The sequence below is a fragment of the Bubalus kerabau genome, chromosome 16, assembly GCF_029407905.1.
Source record: "Bubalus kerabau isolate K-KA32 ecotype Philippines breed swamp buffalo chromosome 16, PCC_UOA_SB_1v2, whole genome shotgun sequence".
In the NCBI taxonomy this organism is placed as follows: domain Eukaryota; kingdom Metazoa; phylum Chordata; class Mammalia; order Artiodactyla; family Bovidae; genus Bubalus; species Bubalus kerabau.
The window spans coordinates 26,312,074-26,336,711 of NC_073639.1; the positions used below are offsets into that span (position 1 = coordinate 26,312,074).

At 35.5% G+C, this 24,638-nt stretch overlaps 1 long non-coding RNA gene across 1 annotated transcript in view; it reads left to right on the forward strand.

Moving 5' to 3' along the window:
- LOC129629836 (uncharacterized) overlaps positions 1–24,638 on the forward strand; it is a 127,584-nt gene that overhangs the window by 67,537 nt on the left and 35,409 nt on the right. The window contains exon 3 of the long non-coding RNA XR_008703343.1: positions 3,054–3,138. This is a non-coding gene — a long non-coding RNA (uncharacterized LOC129629836). The remainder of the gene's footprint in view (positions 1–3,053; positions 3,139–24,638) is intronic.

A 24,638-nucleotide genomic window follows, 5' to 3' on the forward strand; every position in this document is an offset into this window, starting at 1 on the left:
AATTTTCACTTCTTTGTAGGTGATATTAACTCTTAAGAGCACATGTGTTGCCGTAATAAAAATTACTAATTAAAAACTTAATGATCAACACTTCAGGAAATTTCTTTTCAATTCTACATAAATTCTAATCCTTAACCTAACAATTTTTTTTTAACTTCATGAGGAATTTCTATAAAGGTAAAAAGAAAATATATTATCTCATTGACTCTGTAACTCCTGTTCCAGTTACAGAGTATTAACAATTATCATTATTTAACAAATGAAGAAAATAAGGACAAACGATTTTCATATTTTTTATTTCCTTACCACTCGTAAGTTGGCAAGTAGAGATAGTAGGACCTAACCCAGAAAGGCTGGTCCATAGTCCATAATTCCTCAATAGCATAACTGATCACCCAAATATAATCTCTTAATTAAAATTCATGATACCATGCTAAATCTCAATCTGATACAGCTTCCAACAAACATAAAAGTAACTTTACTCATATATCATATACTTCATCTTTATAAAGATTTAGAGTAAGAAATATAGCAAAAAGCTGAAAGACAAGCAAAGTTTTTATTGGCTTTCGTATCAGATTATTTTTAAATTATTTAAAATGCTATATAGTATCTCAGTTTCTTTCCTTCTTTAGAAGGGAAATCTTTTAATAAAATTTTCTCTAGCCCTTTTTCTGTCATTGATGTATCCTTCTCAAAAGAGTTTACCTCTCTTTGCTAATCGAGACATTATTTCTTGAATAGTATTTACTCTGTTTCTTAACCTCAAAATGTTATCAAGAATAAAATTCTAAATAAATGTCCCTAAACATTATGAAAAAGAGAGATGTGATTTAAAATCTTTGATAGTTTTTAAACTAAATTCAATAAATTTTATCAACTTTTCAAAGTTTCCTATATATTTGTTTAGAAATATTAACACATCAAAAATGAACATTTAGACCTCAGCAATATTTTTTTTCTATTCATAGCTACTTGTCCACTAAAATGAATAGAAATCCACATTATTGAGAGATTATTAAATAAAAAAAAGAGCCCATGAAAGCTGTTCCTCTGCCCTACCTGGGATACACATAGAAGTTTTTCACACATTTCTAATAGTGATTGTTTACTCTTTTCCTTCAGCTTGATTTTCATTTATTTTTTTAAAGGAATGAGAGAATTGGCATAAAAGAAACAGTTTAAACAAAGAATCAGCTTAGGAAAAGATGAAAAAGCCATGGAGAAAAATCTGACAGGAACTACTGTTAAAAAGTGTCTAAGCTGTCAGAGCTGACAGTGTTGAGAATCCCCACAGAGTACTGTATCCTCAGGAATGTTTAATAAAGGTGATACTGTTGGGTCCATCAAGATTGTTGGGTGTTTTCCTATGACAATAAGACTAGTTAATGTACCTTTTAAAACTGTTTATTAAATTTATTTTACTAAATTATGACAGATATACATATGAAATGAGATACACTGCCTATGTACAGGGGATGAATAAAAATAAAATAAATACTAAGTTACTCATCATTCAGCTGAAGAAATAGAATACAAAAAGTATCTTTGAAGTCCTTTATGCTTACCAGGCCCTGGTAAAATAATATATAAGGAAGACTACTATAGAAAAAGTGTTATAGCATTTGCCAATGTAACTCTATCTAATTCTATTATTTCCTTAATAATATCAAGGTTGCAGATTTGGCATTGAAGTAAGCTAGTATAAATAAATCTTTAAGGATATGGCAAATCCTTTGATAGATGGAAGGTAATAATTCAATAAACCATAAGATGGAGACTATAAGATAACATGGAATTGCTATGTCATTGGGCCATACATGTCATTTGTATATGAAATACAAATCTTCGTTAAGCAAAAGAGATATAAATGTTACATCCTGTAGGTATAACTCTCCTGACATCATTTGTAGTAAAAGAAGGCATTGTAGGTAATAGGCCACTTCCTTGAAAGTGAAAGGTATGGACAACAGTCTAGCATCAACTATTTAGGCCACACCCAAGTATGTTAGGATTACCAGAACTCTAAACTAGCTGGTCTATGAAGATAAATGTTTCAACTCAAGAGATTGTTTTAGAGGTACTGATAGAAGAAGGAATAGCACAGTAGCAAAAATCATGCAGTTTACCCTACTCTGTAAACAGAGAAAAAGCTGTTTAGAAAAACAGCTTTTTCTACTCTAGAAAAAGCAAACACTATGCCCAATTTATTAAGTATTATGTAAAACAGTATAATGTTCTAGAGTATAGATATAGGTACACACACAGAGAAGAAGTTGATGTGAAGATGGAGGCAGAGGCTGGAGTGATGCAGCCATAAGGCAATGATTGTCAGCAGAAGTTGGAAGAGGTAGGAACAGTCTCTCCTCTAGAGCCTCCAACTTGAGTGCAGTCCTGCCAACACCTTGATTTTGGCCCATTAACACTGATTTTGGACTTTTGCATTCAGAACTGTGAGACACGGTGTTTCTGTTGTTTTTAAGCCACTGAGTTTGTGATAATTTGTCACAGCAGCTGCATCTTGATATAGATTATAGATACAGAGCCATGGCAGAACCTATATGATTTTTCCATCTGATACATTCAGGATGCAGAAGACTATCAATTAAGACAGTCTTAGTCAGACTGATTAGAAGCAATTTTTCCTCTGATAACGTATGTATAATTTTTTTTTGTATACAAACCAATAATCAAAATCTGGGTAACACATTTGATGGACTGAGCCTTTTGTTGACTTTGATAGGCAAATTTTATCATATATCAGAAATACTATCCAGAGGGCATGGGTCTATGGGTAAAATTTCAGATTTTGAAACCCAGTTCTCATGTCCATTCTGACAAGCAAGATATTTTGAGGCTTTGTTGCTATGGAAGTATTTCAAGGACATATTTCAAAGTATCAGGAAGTTAAGCATTTTGGCAATTGTCAATAATACTTAAACAGATAAGAGCTAATAAATCCCAGCTAAAACTGATGACAGAGAAGGAATAATTTAGGTGGGAGCAATTAACATTATCAGGATAAAAGATTGCTTGTCTTGTGATTTTCTCAGATTGAAGAATATGAAAATCTAAAACAGACTTGCTAGTACATGGACTTGGGAGGTGAGCTGGAAAACAATATATCCTGGAAAACAGGTAACTTCAGAGTAATTAAACTAAAACATTGGATAAAGCTGATTGGAAAGGGAAAAGGCAAGGAGACCTGGGAGAGAATTTCTGCATGGCTGTGTAAGACACATGGCACCAATTGGAAGGACATGCACCAAGAACTGTGAGTTACTACTTGCTCTATCCTTCAAATATTGAGGTATTTTCTTGGTGAACTATGAGTAAGAATGTGTTCTTACTTTTGATAGTCTAAGCCTATTACCTCTTCCTGACAATCTGGGCATAATGAAACATATATATATATATATATATATATATATTTGAATTTAGCACATTCTGGTGTAAAGTCTTGTTTAAACCCTTAATTGTCATGACTACCATGTTCATATACTACATCTTGCTCTAAATTAGCTTTTTATGGTGAAGCTTCTACATTTCTTGGGGTAACAAACTTGCTTCCAGGAGAGCCATATATATCCATTCATTGAGTTAGTGATTTACTCAGTTAATATTTAATGGGTGGCTTTTATTCAACAAGCACTCCTGTGTGTGTGTGTGTGTGTGTGTGTGTAAATGCAACAGAGGAAAAGAAAGTATGTAATAGTAATGGTGAGATGGTGGCGGGTGAGATCAGGTGAATTCCTGTTTTGAAAGGAGTGCAAAGGAAATTTCTCCCTCAGGAGGTGACATTTGAATCCATCTCCAATGGCAATGAGTTAGTCAGCCCTGCTGCTCTGGGAAGAAGGCATTCCAGCCAGGAAGTTACAGTTCAAAGAACCCCTGGTGAGAGGCACTGGGTTTGGTGGGACTGCAGGGAGGCCATGGGCTCAACTGGAGGGAGCAAGGAAGAAGAGGTAGCAGATTAAGTCAGAGGTGCAGGAGGCAGTGCCTGTGGACACTGTAGGGCTTTAGTAATGATGCTGAATGAGATTCACTTATTGTGGACTATTTGAGCAAAGAATGGCATCATGTAACCACTGAAGATGAAGTTGTTCTCTCCATCATGTCAGATCTAAAACTACAATATAGATGCAATAATGTGTGCTACCCTCACGACCCAGTTCACTCTGAAAAACATTTCTGTAGAACAGCCATTTTTGGTTTTTCCCTCTTTTTTTTTTTTTCAGTTGTTATTTGTGCTTATTTTTACTTTATGGGCTATTTGGTCTTGTTTCACAAGCTGATACTTATCACTTGAACTAATATCTCTTCTAATCACTTGAAACCAAAGTATGCTATTTTGGTAATGTCACTTTTTAGAAATTTTTATTGGAGTATAGTTGATTTACAATGTTGTGTTAGTTTCAGGTGTGAATCAGTTATACATATACATATACCTACTCTTTTTTTAGTTGCTTTTCCCATATAGGTCTTTACAGAGTATTGAGTAGAGTTCCCTGGGCTATACAGTATATCCTTAATAGTTATCTATTTTATATATAGTAATGTGTATATGAGGTTTTCCAGGTGGCGCTAGTGGTAAAGAACCTATTGCCAATACAGGAGACACAGGAGACATGGGTGCAGTCCCTAGGTCAGGAAGATCCCCTGGAGAAAGGCATGGTAACCCACTCTAGCATTTTTGCCTGGAGAATCCCATGGACAGAAGAACTTGGCGGACTACAGACCATAGGGTCTCAAAGAATCAGATATGACTGAGGCAACTTATCATGAACCCATGCAGTGTGTATATTTCAATATAATCTTCCAATTTATCCCTTCCCCACTTAACCATAAGTTTGTTTTATACATCTGTAACTCTATTTTTGTTTTACAGATAAGTTCATTGGTACTCTATCTTCAAATTCCATATGGTACAGCCATTTCAATACACAGATTATAAGGATTTTAATACCATCTTAATATCAGCTCACCTCTATATCTGAGGTGAAACTCTCTCAATATATGTATTTGTCATTAGTTAATACCCAACACTAAAATTATCTAAATTTTCTTTGATTTCATAAAGTGATCAAAATTTTGCATATTAATGATTTGATCACTATTTTAACAAAATAAAAAATAAAAGGATGGACACATGTACACCCACGGCTGATTCATGTCAATGTATGGCAAAAACCACTACAACATTATAATTAGCCTCCAATTAAAATAGATAAATTAAAAAAAATAAAATATACAGTATAGTGAAAAAATAAAATTTGTAGGAATGTTAAAAAATAAAATTTGCAAAAATGGAGGGTTGAAAAAATATAAAATAAAAGATAAAAAGGATTTTCTTATTAGTAAATACTCATATGGCACTCAGTAGTGTTTTGCTGTCCTAGCATGGCATCATGTGTAGTTATGACCTTTGTGCTAACTAAGGAATTAAGCACATAGGAGTCTCAAACCAGTTTGACTGATAAATGATCATGTTTTTGTTCAAAGAGAGAAATCATAAAAAACAATCAGGCTGCTGGTATATTTTGCATAGAAATTAACCTTGTTTGAAGTTCTGCTTCATTTTAACAGTTTATAAGATGTATTTAGAATACATAAAGTTTTCTATCAAAACAAATCCCCAGGCCAAAATAAAACCCAGTGTTCACTTGTCAGGAAGACATCCATTCCTACGAGAAAAACTGCTGAATTTTCAATGTGCTTGATTATACTATTTTCAGATCACACATTGACAAGCATTTTGCCCTGAAGATGGTATGGTCAAGCCTGTTTAAAATTCATAGATATTTTTCTCCTTACCAAGATGAATAGCTCAGCGTTGAACACTTTATATAGGTTAAAGCACCCTCCCCAAATTTTAAATGTTCCTGGAACCCTTCTTATCATGTAACCTGAACAACTTGGACATTCCCCTGTTTACTAGAATCTCATTACTACTGACCAAAGTACACCATTTAATTCAAGCTTGCAGACTATTGAACTCTTGCATGTGAATCTTCACTTTCCCTGTAAACTTGTGGAGTAAGATTTCATTGATCTGAAGTTAATCTTTTATACACCCCATAAATATATACAGCATTACAAAATATTGTTCCAGAATATCAATCTTTAGAATTCAAATTGGTTTGTTATAAAGCTTAAGCCTTTCATCATACAGGTAATGTTATCTTCCAAAATTTCTAGTGTTTTAAAACTTAACATAGCAGGCTGTTATAAGGAGTATCATTCACCTGGTTTTGCAGACAGACACTTTTTCACTTATAACAAAAGAGGAATCAATCAGTTTAAGCACAACAGAACTTGAGTCTTTTTGATTACTTAAGCATATGATGAAAATCTGTACCTCAGGCTCTGGAAATAAAATTTTATAGATCACAGAGATTTAAATATTTATTATTAAGCATACATATATGCATCTGTTAACATTAAAAGGATATATAGTAGAGTAGTACAATGAATTTTTTAAATATATGGAAGAAAGAGAATGCACTGGTCATAGCAAACACCCTCTTCCAACAACACAAGAGATAACTGTACATATGAACATCACCAGCTGGTCAATACCAAAATCAAAATGAATGTATTCTTTGCAGCCAAAGGCAGGGAATCCTATACAGTGAGCAAAACCAAGACTGGAAGATGACTGTGACTCAGATCATGAGCTCCTTATTGCTAAAGTCAGACATAAATTGAAGAAAGTAGGAAAAACCACCAGGCCATTCAGCTATGACCTAAATCAAATCCCTTATGATTATATAGTGGAAGTGACAAATAGATTCAAGGGATTCAATCTAATAGACAGAGTGCCTGAAGAACTATGGATGGAGGTTCATAACAGAGTAAAGGAGTCAGTGACCAAAACCTTCCCCAAGAAAAAGAAATGCAAAATGGTTGTCTGAGGCCTTACAAATAGCTGAGAAAAGTAGAGAAGTGAAAGGCAAAGGAGAAAGGGAAAGATATACTCATCTTAATGCAGAGTTCCAAAGAGTAGCAAGGAGAGATAAGAAAGCATTCTTAAGTGAAAAATGCAAAGATATAGAGAGAAATTGAATGGGAAAAACTAGAGATCTCTTGAAGAAAATGAGAGATACCAAAGGAACATTTCATGCAAACATGGGCATAATAAAGGACAGAAGTGATATGGACCTAACAGAAGCAAAAGAGATTAAAAAGAGATGGAAAGAATACACAGAAGAACTCTACAAAAAAAGACCTAAATAACCCAGATAAACAGGATGGGCTGGTCCCTCACCTAGAGCCAGACATCCTGCAGTGTGAAATCAGGTCGGCCTTGGGAAGCATCACTGCAAAGAAAGCTGGTGGAGTAATGGAATTCCAGCTGAGCTATTTCGTTTCCTAAAAGATGACCCTGTTAAAGTACTGCACTCAATATTCTAGAAAATTTGGAAAAGTTGGCAGAGGCCACAGGACTAGGAAAGTCAGTTTCATTCAAATCCCAAAGAAGGGCAATGCCAAAGAATGTTGAAACTACCACACAATTTCACTCATTTCACAGGATAGCAAGGTAATGCTCAAAATCCTTCAAGTTAGGCTTCAACAGTATATGACCCAAGAACTTCCAGATGTTCAAGCTGGATTTAGATCAAGCTGGATTTAGAAAAGGCAGAGGAACCAGAGATCAAATCACCAATATCTGCTGAATCATACAAAAAGCAAGAGAATCCAGAAAAATATCTACTTCTGTTTCATTGACAATGCTAAAGCCTTTGACTGTGTGGGTCACAACAAACTGTGGAAAATTCTTAAAGATATGGGAATACCAGACCATCTTACCTGCCTCCTGCGAAACCTATATGCAAGTCAAGAAGGAACAGTTAGAACCAGGCATAGAACAAAGGAATGGTTTCAAATTGGGATAGAGTACGTCAAGGCTATATATTGTCACCCTGTGTATTTAACTTATATGCAAAGTACATCATGAGACATGCCAAGCCAGATGAATCACAAGCTGGAATCAAGATTGCCAGGAGAAATATCAGTAACCTCAGATATGCAAATGCCACTACCCTAATGGCTAAGCTAAGAGGTACTGAAAAGCCTCTTGATCAAAGAGAAAGAGGAGAATGAAAATGCTGACTTTAAACTCAACATTCAAAAAATAAATATCATGGCATCTGGTCTGGTCATTCATGGCAAATAGATGGGGAAAAAATGAAAACAATTATAAACTGTAGTTTCTTGAGCTCCAAAATCACTGGAGATGGTGACTGCAGGCATTAAATTAAAAGATGCCTGCTCCTTGAAGAAAAGCTATGACAAACCTTGTTGTTCAGTGACTCAGTCATATCCAACTCTTTTGGACCCCATGTACTGCAGCATGCTAGGCTTACCTGTCTTTAACTGTCTCCCTGAGTTTGCTCAAACTCATGTCCATTGAGTCGGTGATGCCATCCAACAATCTCATCCTCTGGCATCCACTTCTTCACCTGCCCTCAATCTTTCTCAGCATCAGAGTCATTCTCAGTGAGTCAGTTCTTCATGTCAGGTGGCCAGAGTATTGGAGTTTCAACCTCAACATCAGTCTTTTAGATGAACATTCATGGTTGATTTCTTTTATGATTGATGGGTTTGATCTCCTTGCTGTCCAAGACACTCTCAAGAGTCTTCTCCAGAACCACAGTCCAAAAGCATCAATTCTTTGGTGCTCAGCCTTCTTTATGGTCCAACTCTCACATCCATACATGACTACTGGAAAAATCATAGCTTTGACTAGATGGATCTTTATTGGTAAAGTAATGTCTCTGCTTTTTAATATGCTGTCTAGGTTGGTCATAGCTTTTCTTCCAAGGAGCAAGTATATTTTAATTTGATGGCTGCAGTCACCATCTGCTGTGATTTTGGAGCCCAAGAAAGGACATGCACTCATCTTCTCTTGTGAAAACACCAAATTTGCAACTAGTTGCTGAACAGCCATGGACAGGAGAATGTTGGAACCCACCAGTAAAAGATACCCCACATCCAAAGGCAAAGAGGAAGCCACAGCAAGACAGTAGGAGGAGTGCAACCACATTTAAAATGAAACCTCATACCACCGCCATCCCCCCCACCCGAGATGCTTGGAGAGCACAAAAAAAATCTTGTTCACACCAGGACCCAGGGAAAGGAACAGTTGCCACCACAAGAAACTGAAGCAGACCAGCCGGTGACTGTTTGAGGGTCTCCTGCAGAGGCATGTGTCTGCAGTGGCCTACCATGAGGACAGGGGCTCTGACAGCAGCAGGCCTGGGAGGCATGATGTGTCGCATGAGTCCTTGTGGAGGAGGTCACCGTTAGGCCCACTACAGAGCCACCAGGTGGGCAATGCACAAACTGGAGAGCAATTATATCAAAGAAGTTCTCGCATTGTTGCAAAAGTTCTAGACCTCACAAAAGACTTGCCAACCTGAGGATCTGGCAGAGGGACTGAGAATCCCCAGGGAATCTGACTTTGAAGGTCAGCAGGATTTGATGACAAACTTAGACATTTTTCTAAAAACAGACATATCACTTTGCTGACAAAAGTCCACATAGTCAAAGCTCTGGTTTTTCTAGTAGTAATGTACAGATATGAGAGTTGGATCATATATAAGGCTGAGTGCCAAAACATTGATGCTTTCAAACTGTGGTGCTGGAGAAGACTCTTGAGAGCCCCTTGGATAACAAGGAAATCAAAGCTGTCCATCCTAAAGAAACCAATGCTGAATATTCATTGGAAAGATTGATGCTGAAGCTGAAGCTCCAATACTTTGGCCATCTAACTTGAAGAACCAACTCATTGGAAAAGACCCTAATGCTGGGATAGATTGAGGGCAGGAGCAGAAAAGAGTGATAGAGGATGTGATGGTTGGATGGCATCACCAATTCAATGGACATGAGTTTGAGCAAACTCTGGGAGATAGTGAAGGACAGGAAGTCTAGTGTGCTGCTGTTCATGGGGTCACAAAGATTCAGACACAACTGAGCAACTGAATAACAACAACAATATATGAAAGAAAAGGTATGAACCCCTGGTCAGTACAGTTTAGAGAATACATTAAAACCCAAGTATTTACCAATTTAACCTAAATGAATGAAATGTTCTTGTTGGGACCATGTAAATTGCCATGATCAGGTTTCATTGCCAAGGGGCTTCCTATTGTGCCATGCAGAAAAGTGTCCAGATTTTCCAGATTTTTCTTGTTTTACAAGTGTCAACTTTCTTATTTTAAAGTTAAATAACTAAATGCATTAGTTTGCTATTGACATATAAGAAATTACCACACAACCTAGTGCTTTAAACAGTACTTTCATTAGTTCTCAGTTCTATAGGTCAGAAATAAGTTGGCTCATCAAAAGTTCTCTGCTAATAATCTCATAAGGCTGAAATCAAGATGCTGATCAGACTGGGGTCTTATCTAGAGGGTCTGAGGAAGAATCTGCTTCAAATATATAAGTTTTAATAGAATTCCTTTCCTTGTGGTTATAGTACCCGGTTTCCATTTCTTTGCTGACTGTCAGATCTGGATTGTATTTGGCATGAATATGCATTCTTCACAATAAGAACACTTCTGTCTCTAAGTGAGTAATAGTAGGTCAAATCCTTTGCAAAATGGAATCTTCCTGACTTCTGTTGCCAGCCAGAGAAAACTGGAATATTTAACATTCCTTTTAGAGAGTTCATATGACTAGGTAGTATCCAACCAAATAACCTCCCCTATTGATTAACTAGAAGTTAACTGATTGGTAACCTTAATTACATCTGAAAAACCCCTCACATGAGAAAAATATTTGCTATTTAAGGTAACATATAACCATGGCTGTGATATCCATATTTCAGTCTTAGGGAATAAGTGGAAAAATTTGGGAGGAGGGATGCTATTTTAGAATTCTGCCTACCATAATTCTCAAGACGATTTTTGTGGGCTAAATAAAACCAATTTTTGTAGACTATGAGGTGTGCCTATTTAGACCTCTTAGACTATTTAGATCTCTGAGAGAAGAATTTATGCTTCTGTCCAATCTTATTTATTCATTCTAGGGATGCCCTAATATCTGCTACTGTTCTTGTGGTCTTACACTGTTACATCATTCCCTTTTACAATGTTATCTGTCTGCTTTAACTTTTCATTTTTGAGTTTACAACATTTATTCAAATGTCTAATGACCATTATGTTTTTACATATGCATTTTTTCAAAACAATTATTTCTCTGGTGTGCACTAAAAAGAGCAGCCTGCTGGGACTTTTGGAAATTCTGGGAACTGTTGTTCTGTTCATTGGTTTCCCAGTATTCTCTCCACAAAAGAAAGAGTTATTTCACTTGTGTTTCTTCTCTGTTGGTCTTTTTTCTTCTGGATCAATCAGGAGTTTTACTTGCATTTTGACATGGATGGTCACTTCTGATTTAAGACTTAAAGTGAAAACAGATTCCTTTCCCTCACAACCTCTCACAACCTTCACCATCTATAGGTGACTTTGTTTTCTACTTCCCAGAAAAAGAAAAACAAGAATACATCAGTTGGGTAAACCCTCAACTTGCTATAGGCAAGTCTCTCTGTCTCTCAGTATACTTCCCATGTATAATGAATGACTCCTGTGAACCAGGTACTGTTCTAGTACATGAATATAAAACTTTGGCCAAAAATATAGCATTTTTATCAGTGCTTCAAGAAGAAGCAGACAATAAATTAAAAAATTCCATGTGTATAATGTGAAGTTGGATTGTATATGGCAAAAAAAGATAATAAAGTAGGAAGAAGAGAGAAAATGGTATCATGGTGAGATGAGGATTATTCTGCTGAATTTGGTGTCAGACAAGTCCTCTCTGAGAGAGGAATAATTGGGAGAAGACTTAAAGGTGATGAGAAAATGAATAGTCAAGATTTGTCAGGGAGAGGCTTCTAATCAGAGAACAAGAAGTCCAAGACTCTAAAGCTGAAGCATGTCTAATGGACTTGAAAAGAGTTTGGAGGACCCTTGTGGTTACAACAGAGTGTGAACAGGGATAAAGTGGGTAACAGAGGATTAGTCGGGGACTTGTATGCCATGGTAAAGAATTTAGCTTTAATTCTAAATGAAATAGGAAGTCATTGGAAGATTTTGATCAAATGGTGATATGATCTGATTTCATTTTTAAAGGATCCCTTTGGGTGCTGTGTTGGAAACACAATATAGGCAAAAGGCAGAAGCAGGGAGATCAGATGGGCAACACAATTGTCCAGGCAATGTGCTGGTCTATACTGTTGTCATATTTTGGTAAAAAAATTGTGGAGAAAATCATTGCAACTTGGGTTCAAACTTTTCACACAAAAGATATAAGAGGAAAATATACATGAATCTTTTATTTTTATAGTACCATGTTAAATTTTATATTTCTAGGTTGAATTTTAAGAAATACCAATGTAAAATTCCAAAGCACTTTGTTGTATTTAAGCAGAAAGCCTCAAGGAAGGTTTTTTTTCTTTTTTCCCTTTTAAAAGGGATTAGCCCAATAGCAGTATCTTGAAGTTAAGAATAATTTTCATGACTGAGTACTGATTTGACTCTCAACATTTTTCTAATTATTCTGACTACTGATTATGAATGACAACTATCTACATATACATTCCCGGTTACTTAGTGCAGATCAACAACAATTTTTGGGTAGATTATTATTGAACAAGTATCTATTTTGTCTTCCTGTCATTCATTCATTCTTCTGAACAACAGAGAGGATGATTTTTCTAAATCCTAAACTACCATTCTATTTAAAATCTTTAGGAACATACCTGGTCATTTCCATATAAAATTGAACCCTTTAAAATGTTATACATTATCATTCACGATTTTAGTTATTTTGCTTCACAAATAATTTTACAATGTCTTTTGCCTTCCCTGGGATACGACCAATTATAATAAAATAAATCCATTTATATAAGTTGTTATATCCATTAAAGTATATGTTTATTACTGTAGTTTATTGAAATTACCATAATTCCAAGTAGGCCACAATCATCAGTCTATATTATATATGTATGTAATTAAATAGGTACTTACAGTTACAGATATATTTATAAATACTTATAAGTATCTATAGAATACTTATAGATAATTCTGAATCAGCTGATACATAATTATTTGTTTACACCAGGGCTTCCCACTATCTACTGAATGTTTGTAGATAATTCTATATCAGCAGATACATAATTATTTGTTTACATTACCTATAATTAATTATACATCTCTTTATAGTGTAAAAGTTAAGCACACATTTGTTTCAAAGTGAATACTTAATGTGTTAGAGAAAACACTAAGTTAAAATCAAATGTACTTTTAAGCACACTATGTTAAAAATATAAATGTTGAAAGCTGATTCTAATATTGTTAATCATAAAGTAAAAGATATGAATTACACCCATTTTAGATCAGATTTAGGAGAGCAGTTTACTGAGATGAAAAATTGCTGTCATTAAGGTTTGGCTTCATCTACAAAGAATTTCCATGATGAAATTTGGAAGACAACTTTAAAATCTGGTGTACTTTCTAAGGCATTGAAAATCATTATGGAATTTATTTCTTCAGAGACATTGCTATTGTCCACAAGGAGCAAGCATAGCTGAACTTACTTTATTACAGAGTCTTGAAATAAATCGTTGTGAACCATATAACTTGCATTCCCTTTCAGAAATGTGTGTAATTTAAAGCTGCAAAGTGCTAAGCAGCATTATGTGTCTAGACGATAATGTCTATAGATTTATCCAGAAAAAAAGTATGATACAGATATTATGAGAAGGGGAAATAGAGCATTTGAGGTCACTTTGGGGTGCTGAAAGAGGAGAGTGAAAAAGTTGGCTTAAAGCTCAACATTCAGAAAATGAAGATCATGGCATCCGGTCCCATCACTTCATGGGAAATAGATGGGGAAACAGTGGAAACAGTGTCAGACTTTATTTTTCTGGGCTCCAAAATCACTGCAGATGGTAATTGCAGCCATGAAATTAAAAGACACTTACTCCTTAGAAGGAAAGTTATGACCAACCTAAATAGCATATTCAAAAGCAGACATATTACTTTGCCAACAAAGGTCCTTCTAGTCAAGGCTATGGTTTTTCCAGTAGTCATGTATGGATGTGAGAGTTGGACTGTGAAGAAAGCTGAGTGCTGAAGAATTGATGCTTTTGAAATGTGGTGTTTGGAGAAGACTCTTGAGAGTCCCTTGGACTGCAAGGAGATCCAACCAGTCCATTCTGAAGGAGATGAGCCCTGGGATTTCTTTGGAAGGAATGATGCTAAAGCTAAAACTCCAGTACTTTGGCCACCTTATGCGAAGAGTTGACTCATTGGAAAAGACTCTGATGCTGGGAAGGATTGGGGGCAGGAGGAAAAGGGGACGACAGAGGATGAGATCGCTGGATGGCATCACTGCCTTAATGGATGTGAGTCTGAGTGAACTCCGGGAGTTGGTGATGGACAGGGAGGTCTGGCGTGCTGCAGTTCATGGGGTCACAAAGAGTCAGACACGACTGAGCTATTGAACTGAACTGAACTGAACTGGGGTGCTGAGAGTGCTGAGTTGAGTAGCTTTGTGGGTAACATCTAATGTCCTGCCATATGATTTTTTTGTCTCCATGTGAAATGAGGAGTTTGACCTGATTATCTTGGAATTAACATAGCATCATAAAGCTGGAGATCCAGGATTAAAACTTAGAAATACTTATTAAGTCTTACTTGACTTTGTGTTTGTCGTGAGCAAAAGCATTTTTCCCCAAACCTAAATTTAATATGCTAATTTGGATAAAACTATGAATAAAATATTTAATAATTGAATCTCATATTCTGAGTTGTAAACTTTGTATCAAATGATATATTCTTTTCTCTAACGGAAAACATCTTTGCAAATGTAGCGACTGGAAATAGGTCTTTTCCTTTTTATCTGTATCAGTTGTATTGAATTTGGTTGGTTACAAATGCTTTGCATATGTCACCATAGGCTCTCATCTGATCTGTATATCTACATGGTCAGATCTTTAGACAGATATATGTATGCTGCTGCTGCTGCTGCTAAGTCGCTTCAGTCGTGTCCGACTCTATGCGACCCCATAGACAGCAGCCCATCAGGCTCCCCCGTCCCTGGGATTCTCCAGGCAAGAACACTGGAGTGGGTTGTCATTTCCTTCTCCAGTGCATGAAAGTGAAAGTGAAGTTGCTCAGTTGTGTCTGACTCTTTGCGACCCCATGGAGTGCAGCCCACTAGGCTCCTCCTTCCATGGGATTTTCCAGGCAAGAGTACTGGAGTGGGGTGCCATTGCCTTCTCCGATATATGTATAGAGATAGATAAATAGATAATTGATAGATTGGATAAAGGATAACTATATTTGGTTTGAATTCTTGTCAGGCTCCAAATTGGTTCACCATCATATTTATTTTCCAGGTAGTAGGAAGATGGAAAAACAGGTTGTGAAAAGCACTAATGCTTTTTAAATAAAGATCTGCCAAAGTCTGTTGGTTTCCATTGTTCAGGAGACAGTGCTATGTCAAGTGATTCTAGAAAACATAGTCTTTATCTTTTATAAATATGTGAGCAGCTAAACCTGAGGGTTTTATTGCTGAATAGGAAGGAGAGAATGAATGCATATTTTGGAGTAACTGACAATCTCTGCACAGATTATGTCTATAGAGTAGTAAGGATATTATGCCTAATAATAATAATTATGGCAAAATGCCACATATAGAACTAAAGAAATTTAAATAAAATGGACAGTGATTTGTATCACTAGACTATTTAACTATGTTGTTGTGTTGTTTAGTCACTAAGTTGTGTCCTACACTTTTGTGACCCCATGGACTGAAGTCTGCCACGCTCCTCTGTTCTTAGGAATTTCCATGCAAGATACTGGTTTAGGTTGCTATTTCCTTCTTCATGGGGATTTTCTCAACCCAGGGATCAAACCCACATCTCCTAGATTGGCAGATGGTTTCTTTTCCAGTGAGCCACCAGGGAAGCACTATTTAAAAATACTTGATAATAAATAGTCTTTGTTATTTCTCTTCTCTCCTTTATGAATGTCTGTGGAAAGATATTGATTTCCCTGGATATGTAATAGTGTCACTTGATATTTTACTCATTCGTTCCCTCTTTCTTCCTTTTGTTCTGTGTTTTGGGGAAAACTTTAATTTCACTTTTCCAGTGAATAACTTTAATCTTTACCCTGTGTCTGTTCTGTTATTCAATCCAGTTATTAGTGGTGATAAATTTTAAAAATTTGCATCTTATGATTAAACTACCAGATTTATATAGCACTGTGTTTTATTATACTGAGCATAATACCTTTCATTCCTTCCCTTAATATTCATCCTTTTTAGTTTAGAATTTTAACTTGATTCTCTATATTAACTATTGTAGTTAATATCGAAAAGTGACTAATTCTCAATGATTAATTTTCTTGACTTCAATGCTTTCAACAGTTGATTTTTCTCAAATAATTGTCCACCATCATTTTAAAAGGACATAGCTTAATCATATTTGGAAACTTGAGTCTGATTTCTCAGTCCAAATCAGAATCTCTGTCAGCATGATTATAGCTCGATGGTGAATCTGATTACAGGCACTTTGCCTCCAGGGCATGCCAAAGTACTAGACTGACAGTCAAAGACACATCCAGTCTGGGAATGGGGCCAAAGTCTGAAACTGGGCCCTGTCCAACATCTCTATTGTCACAACCATCTCTGCATCTGTGGGAACTCCCTTGATAAAGATCTCCACCTGGGGCTTGCCTCTACTCTAGTGTTTCATGTTGATTTCTGCTACTCCACACTGGGGAAAAATGCTCTGTGCATTTGTGGCCGTGATTGACTTCCTTGTGAAAGACTCTCAATTCTCTGAGCGTTGAATTTCTTACTTTGGAGCAGGGTCAACTCTTGTAGTATTGACATTTGGAACCAGGTAATTTTTTGCTGTGAAGAGTAGTTCTGGAAATTTCGAATGTTCCAGAAATTCCCTGACCCATACTGTCTATATAACAATAGCACCCAGCACCCCACTTTCATGCCTAGTTATTACAACTGAAAATGTCTTCAGACATTGCCAAAGGCCCTCCAGGAAACAAAACAGCCTGTGATGAAAACCACTGCCTTAGGGATTTTACAAGGTTGGGAGTCGGGGGAGATTGCTCATGAAAAATACTTTTGTGGCAAGTTGTGTTATCATTCTGGGGTGCTTGGTGCTTCTCCTCTAATTTAGTATCATTGTCATTTTGTTTTCAGGAAATTCTGAAACATCTTGCTATTGAGAACTACCGTTCCAGAGTTTTCCAATTATCTACTCTTACTTAATTTTATATCGCCATTTTATACCACTGACCACCATGTATTCATCTCAGATTCTCTTTTCTCTTTGATTCTAAAGCACATTCTAAAGCCCCTCCTCATTTTTCTTCCATGTCATTTCTTTGCATCCACAGTGTTTCCTCTTTTCAAAATTCTGGAATTTCCCCTCCATTGCCGCTTTGCTCTCCATACTTCTGCTCTGCTGTCATAGTACCCTGTGTCTATATACTTAGACTGTAGGCTCTGGAGTGGAACAGCCTAGATGTAAAATGTATGGCCTTCAGTAAGTCTTAAAACTAAGGTTCATTTTTCCATCTATAACGTGTGGGTTAGTAATAGACATTCCATCATGATAATTTTTTAAATGGTGCATACAATTCACTTAACACAGATTCTGATACATATCAAGTATCAATAAATGTTGAATTGTGTTTGCACACTATTTATCACTTTCCATTGAAATTGAAGATTTGCTTGTGTCCCCTCTAAAATCTCAGTCCACTTGGTTTTCTAGATATGATATTTCAAATTGCTAACATACTATAACTCAGGTAAAGGTACTGGATTGTGGAAATGCAGTTCATATCCATAAAAAGTAGTTCAGTGTGAATGAGTGTAGAATTTGTGAGATGAAACAGTGGAAAGAGAAAGTCAACGTATTAAACTATAGTCAGTTCCTATGAGACAGAGATGGAAAGAATGGAGGTGAGGAAGCAGAGGCTGATACCTCAGGAACTGATGTAGACCTCAGGCAGACTGTGTTCTAGAATAAGAGATCAATGGGACAAGTAGAGGAAAACTCAATAGTATATATATTAGCCTACATAAATTGGCATTAGGAAATGAGAAAAATCAGCACATTATTAACAATAATTCTATAAAAATCTCTTTAAGAACATATTTTAATAGGTTTTCTAGTAGAGATGGGGAGTAAAACATGGACAAAGATAGAAAAGATTATAGTTGGATGGAAAGGATGAAACTTTGAATCATTATAACTTGTTACAGTAGAAGCTGATGAAAGAGTGATATGCTTTAAAAGTATCAAAAATGTTTTCCTAACGTTTCATAATGTATGTATGCTTATCAGCAATTCCTAGCAATCTGCATTAGCAAAGTGTAAATATGAAGATACCACAGTCATCTTAAAAAGGTTGGAATAACTTTCACTGATTGTTGTTTTATTGACACTATTTCATGAAGTTTATATTAACATTAGTAGTGCCAAGCTGTTTTTGCTGGCAAATGAGATAACATTATGTATTTAATGATATCTTAATAGTATATTGATGATTGCATAGCAAGATTTATATGGGGAGATAAGCAGTTTTAATCTGCTATCAGATTAAACCAGTTGAAGAAAAAATGTACTTTAATGTTCCTCTGTTACTTGGTGTGTCTTTGACATCCAGCTTCCAAACAGCAGAATTCAGTGACTTATAGCCTGCTTTATTTTGGGTATTTGTAAATGAATGCATGATTCAATAAGTTTCCCAAAGCTTATTTCTGTAGACAAAATACATTATCAATTGATGGATGTCTGTCAACACATGTATGAAGTCATAGTTATGGTTCACTCTTACTTGCACACACCAGCTCTTTTTTTAAAGGACTTTATTTTATAGAGAAGTTTTAGGTTCACAAGAAAACTGAGCTGAATGTACTGAGATTTCCATGTACCCTCTACATGCATACCCTATCCCACTATCCATATTCCCCACCAGACTGGAACAAGTTGTGCAAATGCATGACACATCATTAGCACTCACAGGACATGTTCCATAGGGCACACTCTTGATCTTGTACATTTCATAGCTTTGACCAATGTACAATGATATGTATGCATCATTATAGTAACTTACAGAATACTTTCACTGACTTAAAATTGCTCCTTGGAAGAGAAACTATGACAAACTTAGACAGCATGTTAAAAATCAGAGACATCACTTGGCTGATAAAGGTCCGTATAGTCAAAGCTATGATTTTTCCAGTAGTCATGTACAGATTTGAGGGCTGGATTATAAAGAAGGAAGAACACTAAAGAATTTATGCTTTCAAATTGCTGTGTTGGAGAAGACTCTTGAGAGCCCCTTGGACAGTAAGGATATCAAAGCAGTCAATCATAAAGGAAATCAACCCTGACTATTCATTGGAAGGACTGATGCTGAAGCTCCAATACTTTGGCCACCTGATTCAAAGAGCAAACTCATTGGAAAAGACCCTGTTACTGGGAAAGATTGAGGGAAGGAGGAGAAGGGGGAAACAGAGGATAAGATGGTTGGAAGGCATTACCAATTCAATGGACATGAGTTTGAGTAAACTCCAGGAGATAGTAAAGGACAGGAAAGACTGGTATGCTGCAGTTCATGGGGTTGCAAAGAGTCAGACATGACTTAGTGACTGAACAACAAAAACAAAAACCATCTATGCCCTACCTCTTCATCTGTCCTTCCCCTGTACTAGCTCCCTTTAAATAGTGTAAACAATAACATGATAATCTTTCATATAGCAGTGATACAAAAATAAGAAAGCAAAATGGGTGAAATTAACTAAATGAATAATGACCATTTCTATGGCAGTGATGAGTTAGTGTAATTGTGCCTTTGTTGTTGTTTAGTCACTAAGTTGTGTCCAAGTTTTGTGACCCCATAGACTGAAGCCCACCAGGCTCCTATGTCCATGGGATTGCCCAGGCAAGAATACTGGAGTAGGTTGCCATTTCCTTCTCCAAAAAATGTTTAATTAATGATATTTGATAGATCAACATATCCTTATGATGATTTCATGCTTTTACAAATATGGAAGTCCTAAAGTTACAGCTCATTTCTACCATTCTTATTCCAGGACTATAAAGACACAAAATGCAATCTAAAAAACACTGTGATGTATCTACAGTAATGTATGTTTTTGCCATTTTAATAAGAGTGTCAGAATTTTAGATATTTCTATTTATTTAATGAAGAAAAAAATCATTTGAAGCATCAAAACAGTTAGTTCAATTGAAAGTAGTGTTGCCATTTGTTTGGAAATTGAACATTTATTTTAATATAGATTATCGTTAACATTCATTTCTGTTTTGGTCATTCATAAAGCCATGTATGAAATATAGTAACAAAAACATGGCATCTCAATGTCATATAATCTTTATCAAATAGATTCTGCTTATTTAAGTACATTTTCTTTAGCATTTCCATTGGAGCATAAGTCTGCCAAGACATAATTTTCCTCAAAATTTCATCATTTTTCTTTCAAACATCAAAGTCAAAAATAAGAGCTATTTTGGGGTATTCATTTAGACTTCACTGAATCCATAAAAATACATATATAAGTGTATATATATATATATATATGTTACATATATATATATGTTTTCTATATATATATGTGTGTGTATATATATATAAAACAAACTGAAAAAGAAACATAGACACAAAATTGAAAATATAGAACAAAAAGTAAATTTAGTTTTACATTGAGTCCTGCTCAATGTAAAATTTGAGCAGCAATGCTTTATTCTGTTCCTATAAGCTTTGAAAGCAACACAGGAATCCCAATAAAATACAGGATTAAAGCTAAATGAAATGAAAATCATGCTAATTCCAGACAGGGGCCTTCAAAGCCAATATCTAATCAGTTTTGTTATCTTTCTCTGTCTCACACTAACACGAGTCACCAGCATCTTGAATTTGGATTATTAAAATAGCTTCCAAGTCTATTTTTTCCTTTCACCTTTCACTACTCTTGCACATACACATAGTATATTCTCCACACAGAAGTTTGACTCTTTAAGAATGAGCATATATTGTCATTTCTTCCCAGCAAACCTCCAGTGGCTTCCAAACACTTAGAGTAAAATCTGAACTTCTGAAACTATCTAGTGCATCTATGTGTCATTTGGCTGTTGAATGTCACTGTGGCTCATTTAGCAGGTTTTTTTTTTCCTCCATTATAGTTACACTGAACTTTTCTACTATTCCAGAACACTCACAAAAGCTCTTAAATCAAGGACTGGACACTTGCTATTCCAAAAATAGAAGGACCTTTGTTGACAAAGTTACCCTACTTAATTTTTATATACAGCATTTAATGTTATCCATTATTGTGTATTTTCTGATATTATGTCTCCTCAGTGGAACTAAGCCCTATAAGCTAAGGAGCTGTTTTTGTTTACTCTGAAGGGACTACTATATAACATAGTATCTAACACATCAATTGGGAAGTCAATAAAGTTTTAGTAATACATTAAAGATTTAATAATGACATAATAATATAGTTTATTTTTTTCCATCACAGAGGAATTTATTAAAGGGATTTCATAATGGGAAATGGGGCTTCCATGGTGGCCCAGATGGTAAAGAATCTGCCTGCAACGTAGGAGACCGGGTTTGATCCCTGGGTCGGGAAGATCCCCTGGAGAAGGGAATGGCAACCCACTCCAGATTCCTTGCCTGGAAAATCTCACAGACAGAGAAGCCTGGCAGACTATAGTCTATGGGTCACAAAGAGTCGGACACAACTGAGTGACTAACACTTTCCCTTTTTCATAAGGAGGAATACAATGTTAGTCAATATCTGACAATGTACCTAAATGATACAATAGTTGGGTTTGTAGAACTGTTTAAGGGTTGATAAGTGTAGTTCAAGATGTAATTTCCAAGTATAACTCAGGAAAAGCCACCTTTTTATGGTAAGGCATGAGGGAATGACATGTAAAATAATGTGATCTAAATTACAGTTATACAATTCCAGTTTGGTTCTTGCACAATAAATAAATTAGAAGAACTACTGATGATACCCTTCATATACTGTCCATATTTTTCTCTTGAGGGGGATTTTGATCAAAGTTTGGCAATAAAAATCTGAGGTTACACTTTATGTAAGAACTTGAGAACTTAAAACACAGCATTAGACCCATGCCAAGAAGAAAATTAATTATAAATCATATAAATATACATTATTTAAAATAGTTTCCATAGTTTTGAAGTTTCAAATTCAAACTTAAAAATGACTGCTGTCTTTTTAATTGTTTGCTGTGGTTGAAAGCATTCCCTGTAGATCTTAGCTAACTTTAAACAGCAAAGGCATCTTTGTATGAAAGTCTAATATCAAAAATGATATAAATAGAACTGCCTTATGATCCAGCAATCCCACTGCTGGGCATACACACTGAGGAAACCAGAAGGGAAAGAGACACATGTACCCCAATGTTCATCGCAGCACTGTTTATAATAGCCAGGACATGGAAGCAACCTAGATGTCCATCAGCAGATGAATGGATAAGAAAGCTATGGTACATATACACAATGGAGTATTATTCAGCCATTAAAAAGAATACATTTGAATCAGTTCTAATGAGGTGGATGAAACTGGAGCCTATTATACAGAGTGAAGTAAGCCAGAAAGAAAAACACCAATACAGTATACTAACGCATATATATGGAATTTAGAAAGATGGTAACAATAACCCTGTGTACGAGACAGCAAAAGAGACACTGATGTATAGAACAGTCTTATGGACTCTGTGGGAGAGGGAGAGGGTGGGAAGATTGGGGAGAATGGCATTGAAACATGTAAAATATCATGTATGAAATGAGTCGCCAGTCCAGGTTCGATGCACGATACTGGATGCTTGGGGCTGGTGCACTGGGACGACCCAGAGGGATGGAATGGGGAGGGAGGAGGGAGGAGGGTTCAGGATGGGGAACACATGTATACCTGTGGTGGATTAATTTTGATATTTGGCAAATCTAATACAGCTATGTAAAGTTTAAAAATAAAATAAAATTAAAAAAAAAAATGATATATAAGTGTGGAGGCACTGTAGACATTACTTTATTCCATGTTGGCAACTGCTTCTGCATTTTAAATCTTAAAAGCCCTCAAAATTCTATCTAAATGGGGAGCCTCTAAATAGCCCAGTAGAAAAAAATTGATTAAGAATTTGATTATTAGAAAAATAAATATAAAATTTAAAGGTACAGATTTTATGAAAAAATGGTATTTTTCTTCCCCCTTGTCCTTATACATTTACTCCTGATTCTTTTTTAATAGCAGAGCCTGGAAGGCCAGCATCATATATGTTATGCTAATTTTCTTATTGTGGGGATTGAAAGAAGAAAGCTATTGTTTTTACCAAGTGTTGTAATTTCTGGTTTGGCCAAAGAAGATAAAGATTTGGAACTCATTCTGACAGCTAAAATAATTGTACTTTTAAATCTGGATTAGATAGGAAATCCAAAGTTTTTCTTAAAGTAGGTTATTTCTTTTACTAGGCAATTAATGCTACAAATAATCCATCAATATTTAATGATGGATCCTGATGATCTAAAAAAACAGAATTGTTTGTAATATGTGCTGTAGATACCATGGATGATTGCTTTAAAATTTTAGTCAATATCATCACAATACTAACTTAATATTTTGTTAGTGTTACTTTTAAACACTGCTTTTTTATAGTTAGCAAAAATATTGAAAATGATTGTAGTGTTCACTTTGTTATTTTTTAAACAGCATTTTGTTTGTTATGATATTCAATTTAACATCAGTTTTATGAGATGCAAACAAAAAAAGAACTCTATAAAAGAGATAATATGTACACTGCATTCCTCATTTTGAATGGTCACATAAACATTAGCAGATAAATGTTATCGAACTTGTGTAGATATTCCAAATACCAAAATCTGACAACTCACTTTACATTTCATGAAAGTTGTTATCTTCACTGGAATGCAAACTCTGGGAAATCGAGATAAAGTGTCTTCCTCTCTCATACATTTTTTTTTTAATGTACAGTTGAAAAAAAAATGTACAGTTGATTCTTGAACAACACAAGGGTTTGGGGCATGTTGACTCTCAACTCATTGGGAAATCTGCATATAATTTTACATTGACTCTTTCTATGCAGGATTTCACATCCACAAATTCAGCCAACCTGGAACTAGGCAGTACTATAATATGCATTTTTAAAAAATGCATGAAAGTGGACCTGTGCAATTCAAACCTATGTTGTTCAGGGGTTAACTGCATGTGCACACACTTGTTACACTTGCTGGAGCCCTACACTCTTAAAAATATAAACTAAATATTGCTTTCTAATACAGTAGTGTATTTAAAATATATAGCTAACAGTAAGGACAGCTACCTCTTAAAGAAAATACAGTGTCTATTAGGTAGAGGGCAAAGTGTGTAAAATGTGTATCACAGTTCAATCTCTTTACAGCTCTGTCAGATTAAGGAAAAGAGCTTTGGGTCAGGACATTCAACTAGTCATTGGCAAAGACTTAATTGATTCATATCAAATTATTATTTCTAAATAGTACAATATGCAGTCTTTAAGATCT